Source organism: Fukomys damarensis, unplaced genomic scaffold, assembly GCF_012274545.1.
Source record: "Fukomys damarensis isolate Sample0158 unplaced genomic scaffold, DMR_v1.0_HiC HiC_scaffold_16, whole genome shotgun sequence".
Taxonomy (NCBI): domain Eukaryota; kingdom Metazoa; phylum Chordata; class Mammalia; order Rodentia; family Bathyergidae; genus Fukomys; species Fukomys damarensis.
Window position 1 is genome coordinate 114805048 of NW_022900928.1, and position 9925 is coordinate 114814972.

At 36.3% G+C, this 9925-nt stretch overlaps 1 pseudogene; it reads right to left on the reverse strand.

Annotated features, from left to right (window-relative positions):
• Positions 1-229: 229 nt before the first annotated feature.
• On the reverse strand, positions 230-1012 carry LOC104856567 (annotated as a pseudogene).
• Between the last annotated feature and the right edge of the window lie 8913 nt (positions 1013-9925).

Sequence of the window (9925 nt, forward strand, 5' to 3'; positions counted from 1 at the left end):
ATATATATATATTTATATGTATTTATATATTTTTTACACCTTGAGGATATCACTATTCCAACTGTTCCCATATGAATACAGGTGTGATCTCTACCAGGTATGAATGTGTCTTTTATTTGATTTTAGGTCCAAAACTTGGTTTGCTGTTCCAGCTGCACATAAATGTCCCCTTTCTGATTACAATATTTGTTGTGTATGTTTTATTCTTTTTCATAAGAAGTGTGTCTGTTTAGTCCAGAGTCTCTTGCTTTATCTGGATGACAGAGAGTATGCGGGTGTCTGCCTCAGTTTCCACCAAAAGACTATTCACTGAACTAGGATGAGTCCACTCCTCCCCTGAAGGAGCCCATGATTTCAAATCCTCTTTGCCACAACCTCTTGAGGACCTAGACTGAGTTGAGATCACAGTAGCCTTTCAGTGGAAACCTGATGATGTACGTCAAGTCGTGATTCCAGCCTGTGTTGACAGAGTTGCACATCACATTGCCAATCTCTGGAAATACTTCTTCTATCAAGGACTTTTCGCCACTGAATGTGATCCTTTCTCCAAGGACCAGGGTCACACGTACCACGAGGCACTCAAAGGGCCATGAAAAGTGATCCATTTCTCTGTCCTGCCTCAATCTTTCCATCTCCAACAACATTGGCTAAAGTTGAAAATACTTCCTCTTCCTATAACAAAGTATAGTCATTGAAATCATCAGGAATGAAAAGTTTTGATATTCATAGAAAATTCAAGATACATCTGAACATTTGTCCATCTCTGTCAATGAAATGGTTTGAGGCTGTCCAAAACAATGGTCTCTATACCATCAAAAAGTCTTCTGATTATGGATCCAGGTTATTTGGTGAGGGTTGCCAGGCTGCTGCTGTGCATGTGGCCACCCACATCGATGTGGACAGGCACACTGAATTTTGTGAATTGTGCTGGAGTAGGGATGCCTTGAATGTTCGCGGGAGATGCAGCGGATCTAGTGATCAGAGGTCTTGACATATTGGGTTGACTGTTCCTCCACAAAATGGAGCATGGACGTGGGCAGGAGCCAGAGAGTGGGGTGGTCTTGCTTCACTAAGTGAAGCCCGAGCAGCAGTGCCCCTTCCACCACCCCCTCATAGCGCCCTGGGACTAGGGGATCAGGGTGGCCATGGGTGCCACCGCTCTGAGAAGCTGGTGCCTGGCCTCCCACAGCACAGCAGCACAGGCAGGTCAGTAGTTCATTTTCTGGGATGCTATTGTGAAAGGGATTGTTTCTCTAATCTCTCTCCATCAGTCTATTGGTATACAGGAAGGCTACTGACTTTTTTCTTTTTTTTTTTTTTAATTGAATTTATTGGTGCGTTCTAGGTAGACAGTACAGTTACATTCATTACTGGGATCTTGTACCTTTACATGCCAGGTCTTAGTTCTCATTTTTTCCCCTTGTCCCCACCCTTCCTTCACCCCCTCCTCCCCTCCCCCCCTTTAAACACTTTAATTCCATTTTTACATTTTCTCATTTTTTTTCCTTTTCCCTTATTCCCCATTCCCTATCCTTCTCACTGTCCCTACACTTTTGGTCCTTTTCTTCCTATTTCACATTACTAATTGTCCCATTAGGACTTGAGTACTATTTTAGTTTTTCACACCAGAGAAACTATTCAGTATTTACACGTGTGTGACTTATTTATTTCGCTTAGCAGTATATCCTGAAAATGTACCCATTTACCTATGGATGAATCTACTTTCTCATTCTTTATGGCTGAGTAGTATTCCATTTCATAGAAAAACCACATCTTCTTTATCCAGTTTCCAACAGATGGGAAGATGGGCTGTTTCCAAGTTTTAGCTATTACAAACTGTGCACTATAAACATGAGTGTGCATGTATCACTGTGGGATGATTCCTTTAATTCTTTTGGAAAGATACCCAACAGAGGGATGGCTGGATCAAATGGAACCTCTAATCCTAGTTCTTTGAGGTATCTCCATATTGACTTCCATAGTGGTTGCACCAGTCTTCACTCCCACCAACAATGGAGAAGGGTTCCTTTCTCCCCACAACACCGCCAACATTTGTTATTGTGTGATTTCTTGATAGCAGGCATTCTTTGTAGGGTGAGTGGAATCTCAGTGTTGTTTTCATCTGCATCTCTCAAATGATCAGTGATGTGGAACATTTTTTCATATATTTACTTGCTGCTTTTATTTCTTTGTCTAAGAAATGTCTGCTCATTTTAGTTGCCCATTTTATAATTGGGTATTTATATTTGAGTGGAGCTGGTTGTTTTGAGTACTTTATATATTTTAGGTAATAGTCCTTTGTCTGAGGAGCAGCTGGCAAAAATTTTTTCACACATTGTAGGTTGTCTCTTAGTTCAATTGATAGTTTCTTTTGCAGTGCAGGAGCTTTTTAATAAGATGAGATCCCAGTTGTTGATTCTTTCTGCTGGTTCCCGTGCTACTAGGGATTTATTCATAAAGTCTTTTCCTATGCCCATGTCTTCAAGAGTTCTGCTTAGCTTATCTTCCAGCAAGTTTAGTGATTTTCTTTTTACATTTAGATCTTTAATCCACTTGGATTTTAATTTAGTGCATGGTGACAGACAAGGGTCTAGTTTTAATCTTTGGCAGGTTGAGATCCAGTTTTTCCAACACCATTTATTAAAGAGGCTATCTTTCCACCAGTGAGGATGGTCAGCTCCTTTGTCAAGATGAGGTAGCTGACTGCATCTGGAGTTGTTTTTGAGTCTTCCAATCTGTTCCACTGATTCTCAGTTCTGTTTCTTTGCCAGTACCATGCTGTTTTTATCACAGTGGCTTTGTAGTATAGTTTCAAATTGGGAATTGTTATACCTGCTGCCATGTGTCTGTTGCCTAGGATGGCTTTTGCTATTCTAGGTCTCTTATGGTTCCAAATGAATTTTTGGATTCTTCTTTCTAGTTCTGTGAAGTATAGTGTTGGGATTTCAATCGGGATTGCATTGAATCTGTATAGCAGTTTTGGTAGTATGTCCATTTTGACTATGTTGATTCTTCCTACCCAGGAAAAGGGGACATCTTTCCATTTTCTTATATCCTCTTTGATCTCTTTTTTCAGAGTGCTGTAGTTTTCAGTGTAGAGGTCTTTTGTTTCTTTCGTTAGACTGATTCCCAGATACTTCATTATTTTGGGTGCTATTGTGAAAGGAATTGTTTCCCTAATTTCTTTCTCAGTGAGTCTGTTATTTGTGTATAAGAAGGCTACTGATTTTTGGGGGTTGACCTTCTATCCAGCTGCTCTGCTAAAAGTGTCAATTAAGTTTAGAAGTCTTTTGGTGGAGTTTTTTGGGTCTTCAATGTAGAGTATCATATCATCAACAAATAATGACAGTTTAACTTCTTCCTTTCCTATCTTTATTGCTTTAATTTCTTTTTCTTGTCTAACTGCTATGGCTGATGTTTCCTGAACTATATTAAAGAGAAGTGGTGGTACTGGGCATCCCTGTCTTGTTCCTGATTGTAACTTGAAGGTTTTCAGTTTTGGCCCATTTAATATGATGTTGGCTGTTGGTTTTTCATAGATAGCCTTTATTAAGTTGAGACATAGACCATCTATTCCAATTTTTTGCAGAGTTTTTATCATGAATGGGTGTTGAATTTGGTCAAATGCTTTTTCTGTATCTATCTAGAGGATGATGTGATTCTTGTCCTCGACTTTGTTAATATAGTGTATTACATTTATTGACTTACATATGTTTAACAATCCTTGCATCCCTGGAATAAATCTGACTTGGTCAGGATGTATATGACCTTGATGAACCTCTTTATTCTGTTTGCTAGTATCTTATAGAGGTTTTTTGCATCTATATTCATTAAGGAGATTGGCCTGTAGTTCTCTTTTTTAGTTACATCTTTCCCAGGTTTGGGAATCAAAGTGACATTTGCTTCCAGGAATGAGTTTGGAAGTATTGCTTCTCTTTCAATTTCATTGAAAAGTCTAAAGAGTAATGGCAGGATTTCTGTAAATGTCTTGTAAAATTCAGCAGTGAATCCATCAGGACCTGGGGTTTTCTTTGTTCATTAGTTTTTAATTACATTTTCAATTTCACTGACTGTGATTGGGGTGTTTAAAATGTTTTTATCTTCTTCATTCAACTTTGGTAATTCTCAAGTATCTAGAAATCTGTCCATTTCTTCTGTGTTTTCCATTTTATTAGAGTACAGGTTCTCATAGTTTTTATTAATGATCCTCTGGATTTCTGGTGGATCTGTTGTAACTTTGCCTTTTTCATTCCTGATTGCATGAATCTGAGCCTTTTCTTTCCTTTTTTTCATAAGGTTTGCTAAGGGTTTATCAATTTTATTTATTCTTTCAAAAAACCAACTCTTTGATTCATTTATGTTTTGTATAGTTTTCTTAGTTTCCATTGCATTGATTTCTGCTCTAATCTTTATAATTTCCTCTCTTGTTTGAGCTTTGGGTTTTTCTTGCTCTTGTTTTTCTAGGAGTCTAAGCTTCATCATTAGGTTGTTTATTTGAGCTTGCTAAGTTTTCCTAGTGTGGGCATTCAGTGCTATGAATTTTCCCCATAGAACTACTTTCATTGTGTCCCATAGATTCCTGTATGTTGTATTGGCATTTTCGTTTATTTGTTAAAAATTGTCTGATTTCTTTTTTAATTTCCTGTGCAATCCATTGATTATTCAGGAGAGTGTTGTTCAATTTCCATGTGTTTGTGAAATTCCTATAGTTCCTTCTGCTATTGATCTCCAGCTTTATTGCACTGTGATCTGATAATATACAGAGAATAACTTCAATTCTTTTGCATTTATTCAAACATTTTCTGTGAGCTAGTATGTGATCTATCTTGGAGAATGACCCATGTGCAGCTGAAATGAATGTGTATTCTGATTTTGTGGTGGCAGAACACTCTATAGACATCTAATAAGTTCATATGTTCAAAATTTGGTTCAGTTGTAGTATTTCATTGTTGACTTTTTGCCTAGATGATCTGTCTATTTGTGATAGTGGGGTATTCATATCTCCCACTACAATTGTATTAGTGGTTATTTGGTTTTTCATGTTACTTAATGTTTGTTTTATATAGTTGGGGCATTTATATTTGGTGCACATATGTTTATGATTGTCATTTTTTCCTCTTGGATTGTTGCTTTTATAAGAATGTAGTGGCCTTCTTTGTCTCTCTTAATCAGTTTCAGTTTGAAGTTTGCTTTGTCTGCAAATAAGATTGCTACTCCTACTTTTTCCTGGGCTCCTGACACATGGAGAATTGATTTCCATTCTTTCACTTTCAGTCTATGGGCTTCTTTTTGCACTAGGTGTGTTTCTTGTACACAACATATTGTTGGATTTTGCTTCTTAATCCATTCTGCCAATCTATTTCTCTTGATTGGTGAATTGAGGCCATTGACATTGATAGTTCTAACTGATATGTACTGACTTATTATTGTCATGTTATTGTCCTTATGTTGACTCTTTTTACTTTTTCTCCCCTCTCCTTTTGGTTTCCTACCCTGGTTATTTGATTTGCTCTGTTGGGCCTCCTGGTGTTGTGATCTTCATTGTCTTTTTCTAGGATATTGTTTAAAATTCTTTGTAGTGCTGGTTTAGTATTCATGAAGTTTCTCAGGTGTTCTTTATCATGGAAGTATCTTATTTCTCCATCCATTTTTAAAGAGAGTTTTGCAGGATACATCAGTCTTGGTTGTATGTTGTTTTCTTTTAGGACTTGAAATACCTCACTCCAGGCTCTCCTTGACTTGAGGGTTTGTGTTGAAAAGTCTGCTGTGATTCTGATGGGCTTTCCTTTGCATGCTATTTGTTTTTTTTCTCTTATTGATGTAGTATTTTGTTCTTCTGTTGGCTTTCTGGGATCTTGATTATTATATGTCTAGGTGTAGATTTTTTTTTATTGTGGCTAGTTGGTGTCCTGTATGCCTTGCTTATCTGTATGTCTAATTCTTCCCCTCTGTTTGGGAAGTTTTCTGTCATTAATTCTTTGAACCCCTTTTTAAAGTTATTTGCATTTTCTCCTGGTACTTCATGGATTCCTATCAGTCTTGTGTTATTCTTCTTTGCATCATCTAGGAGTTGTTGGATTGATTTCTCATGCTCTCTTACTGTTTTTAAGAGATATCTCTTTTCATGGTCACTTTCTGCTATCCTATCTTCTATATCTGAGATTTTATCTTTGCAATCTTTTATTCTGTTGTGTACACTTTCAATAGAGTTTTTAATCTCCTGGATATCTGCTTGAATCTGTTTAATGGAATCCATTTCTTTCTTATGTTGGGTGTTCATTGTTTCCATTTCTTTCTTGTTCTGGGCCTTCATGGTTTCTATTATGTTCCTAAGCTTATCTATTTTTTTGTCAGTTTCTGTTCTGGAGTCTCGAATCATGTCTTTCATTTTGCTCACCATCTCTATGGTTATGTGTGAAATAATTTCTGTTTTGAATTTTTTAGAGCTTGATTGATCAGTTTTTTTCCTTCCTGTGGTGTGAGTTCTGAGTGTCCTGGAGGTTCATTGTCTGATTTTTCATCCTCCTTTGCCCTAGTGTTTGCCATTGGTGGACTGGAAGTCTGGTTTTTTCTTTGGCATACTTAAGTGTTTTCTCATCTTTAGTTTGGCTGTTGGGTTGCTCTTGATTCAATCTCTGCATTATTAAATCTTCCTGATATTGTTGCATCCCAGTCTTTGATTCTCTAATGATATAAGTCATTTTCATAATTGAGAAGACAACTCATCAAATCAATCCCTATCCTTTATCCCTATCAATCAGTGGCACCCATGGGAAATATCGCAGCTCCAGAGGAGGCCCGTGGTTCTGGCCAGGCCACACAGCAGAGGTGGCTCTGTGTCCAAGCCAGGGCATTGATGAAAAACTGACCCACCTGGAGCTGTGTTGGTGCCAATCACTGGCTCCTGCTGGAAAAGGCGGGGCTCCACAAGAGGCCCATAGTTCGGGCTGGGACCTATTGACTTTTGAATGTTGACTTTATCCAACTATTCCACTGAATTTGGTTATCAAATTAAATCTTTTGGTGGAGCTTTTGGCTCCTTCTATGTAGAGCATCATATCACCCTCAAATAATGATAATTTAACTTCTTCCTTTCCTATCTTTATTCCTTTTATTTTTCTTGTCTAATTTCTGTGGCTAATGTTTCCAAAACTATATTGAACAAGAGTGGTAACAATGGATATCCTTGTCTTGTTTTTGATTTTAGAATGAAATCTTTCAGTTTTTGTCCATTTAATATGATGTTGGCTGTTGCTTTATCAGATTGAGATAAAGACCATCTATACCAATTTTCTGTAGAGTTTTTATCATGAATGGGCATTGGACCTTGTCAAATGCTTTTTATGCAACTATTGAAAGGATCATATAGTTTTTTTCTTTGGCTCCTTTAAAATAATATTGATTTGTGTATGTTAAACCATCCCTGCATCCTTGAAATGAATCCAACTTGGTCATGGTGTATAACCTTCTTGATGATTTGCTGCATTCTGTTTTTCAGTATCTTACTGAGGACTTTTACATCTCTGTTCATTAGGGAGGTTGGCCTGTTTTGTTTGGATCCTTCTATGGTTTAGGAATCAGAGTAATGCTTATTTCCAGAAATGAATTTAGGAGTACTGCTGTCTTTTCAATAAAGAGTTTGAAGAGTAGTGACATTAGGTTTTCTCAAAATTTTTTGTAGAATTCAGCAGTGAATCCATTAGGACCAGGGATTTTCTTTGTTGGTAGTTTTAAAATTATATATTCAATTTCATTGACTGACATTGGTTTATTTAGAATTTCTATGTCTTGTTGATTCAGTTTTGGTAATTCATTTTTATCTAGGAATATATCCATTTCTTCTTATTAGAAGAACATATTATTAGAATAGCTATATTAGAATTGAATAGTTATATTCTTATTAGAATGTATGCATTTCTTCTTAATTCCATCTTATTAGAATACAGGTTTTGAAGTAGGTATTGATGATCTGGACCTCTGCAAGTTCTGTTATGATTTTACCCTTTTTATTCTTAATTGTGTGGATTTAAGACTTTTTTTCCTTTTTTCATAAGTTTGGCTAAGTATTTGTTAATTTTTTTAACCTTTCAAAGAATCAACTCTTTTGGTTTAATTGATTCTTTGTATTATTTTCTTAGTCTCCATTGAATTAATTTCTGCCCTGATTTTTATCATTTCCTCACTCATAGGAGCTTTTGGCTTGACTTGCTCTTATTTTTCTAGAAGCTTGAGGTTCAACATTTGGTTATTTGAGCCCATTCTGTTTTCCTGATGTGGGAATTTGCCACTATAAATTTCCCTCATATGACTATTTACATTGAATCCCAAAAGTTCCAGTATGTTGTATTGTCATTATCATTTAATTCTAGAAATTGTCTGATTTCTTTATTAATCTCTTTTGTGACCCATTGGTTGTTCAGGAAGATGATATTTAATTTCCATGTGTTTAGGAGTTCTTGTGGTTCCTTTTGCCATGGATTTCCAATTTCATTGCACTATGATCTGATAATATGCATGGAATTATTTGATTTCCTTTGCATTTACTTAAGCATGTCCTATGAGCTAATATATGGTCTGTTTTGGAGAAAGTCCCATTTGTAGCTGAGTAGAATGTGTATTCTAGTGTTGTGAAGTGGAACACTTTGTAGACATCTATTAGGTCAATTTTTTCAAAAGTTTGGTTGAATTCTAATATTTCCTTGTTGATTTTTTGTCTAATTGATCTGGCTATATGTGGAGTGTTGAGGTTTCCCATTACAACTGTATTAGTGTTTATATGATTTTTGATGTTCATTAATATTTGTTTTGAATAGTTATGTGCCCTTCTATTTGGTGCACATATATTTAGGATTGTTATCTCTTCCTTTTGGATGTTCCCTTTATGAAGATGTAGTGATCTTTTTTGTCTCTTAATCAGTTTGGGCTTAAATCCACTTTGTCGGCAACAGGTACCCCTGCCTTTTTCTGATTTCCTGTCACAGGGTATATTGTTTTCCATCCCTTGACTTTTAATCTGTGAACTTGTTTTTCAATTAATTGTGTTTCTTGAATGTAGAATATTCTTGGACCTTGATTCTTGATCCATTTTTGCCAATCTGCTTCTTTTCCTTGGTGAATTGAGATTAATTAATGTTTATGGTAGTCAGTGATATGTACTGTCTTGTAACTGTCATGTTAGTTTCCTGATGTTGGCTTACTTCTTTCCTTTTCTGCTTAATTTCCTTCTTACCTGGTGGATTCATCCTGTTGGGGTTCATGGAGTTGTAGTCCTTATTGTCTCTTTCTAGAGTATCTTTCAGAACACTTTGAAGTGCTGGCTTTGTGTCATGAATTCTTCAGGTGTTCTTTGTCCTAGAAGGATCTTATTTTCCATTAATTTTGAAGGATAGTTTTGCAGGATACATCAATCTGGATTGGAAGTTGTTTTCCTTTAGGGCTTGAAATACTTCACTCTAAACTCTCCTTGACTTGAGAGTTTGTGTTGAGAAGTCTTCTGTGATTCTGATGGGCTTTCCTTTATAGGTGATTTGTTTCTTTTCTCTAACATCTTTTAATATTCTTTCCTTGTGTTGAATTTCTGGAATCTTGACTATTATGTGCCTTAGGGAAGATTTTTGTTTTATCATGGCTAATTGGAGCCCTTCTACTTATCTGTATGCCAAGTTATTTTTCCCTGTTTGGGAAGTTTTATGCCATTACTTCTGAGAACATATTTTTATGTCATTTGTCCTGCTTTTTCATTGACTCCAGTCAATTTTATGTTATCTTCTTTGCATCATCTAGAAGCTGCTGGATTGATTTCTCATGGTCCTTTGTATTTTAAAAATATCCCTCTTTTCCAGATAACTAACTGTAATCTGGAATGGCTCATTCTGCTGCATATTCTTGCTTTCTTTTCTCTCTCTCTCTCTCTCTCTTTCCCTCT